The sequence below is a fragment of the Penaeus monodon genome, chromosome 30, assembly GCF_015228065.2.
Source record: "Penaeus monodon isolate SGIC_2016 chromosome 30, NSTDA_Pmon_1, whole genome shotgun sequence".
Classification (NCBI taxonomy): domain Eukaryota; kingdom Metazoa; phylum Arthropoda; class Malacostraca; order Decapoda; family Penaeidae; genus Penaeus; species Penaeus monodon.
In genome coordinates this window covers 7,070,420-7,070,981 of record NC_051415.1, presented here as the reverse complement: position 1 = coordinate 7,070,981, position 562 = coordinate 7,070,420, and positions in this window count along the sequence as shown.

The window sequence follows — 562 nt, the reverse complement described above, 5'->3', positions numbered from 1 at the left end:
GGACTCCAGGCTCTCGTTCCCAGTCGTTCCTCAAGTGTAGCCAGGCGGAGGTTTAAACTTTCTAAATTGAACAATCAGACTCTGTAGTTCCTCCTGCCCGAGAATGTTAAACACTCGCGGTTCGCCACAAGGAAATCCCATAAGGCGACGCTCGTGGATTTCGACATATTAATTGGTGTTTGTTTAGGTCTCCTTTTCAAGCGAAGAAAGAGGGTGGAGTTGTATTGATAGGAATTATATTAGATTTTAGTTGGTTGAATTTAGTTCGGTTTGTGTTTCAGTGGAAGTTTATTACCATTTTTTGTATCAGGACTCGATAATACGCGTGGAGACGAAACCAGTGTATTCGAAAATAAAATTAAATGAATTGCCTGATTAAAAAATGCATTATGTATTAGTGATTACATACAGTGTAGCAGAAAAAAGGAGTATGAGTCTTTCTCTAACTATGCCCTACAAAAATAAAACAAAACATACTATATACAACAGAAACATATCACGTCATACCAAATATATCACGTATTATCAAATGCATTACGATATATTAACGTTTCATGCATGT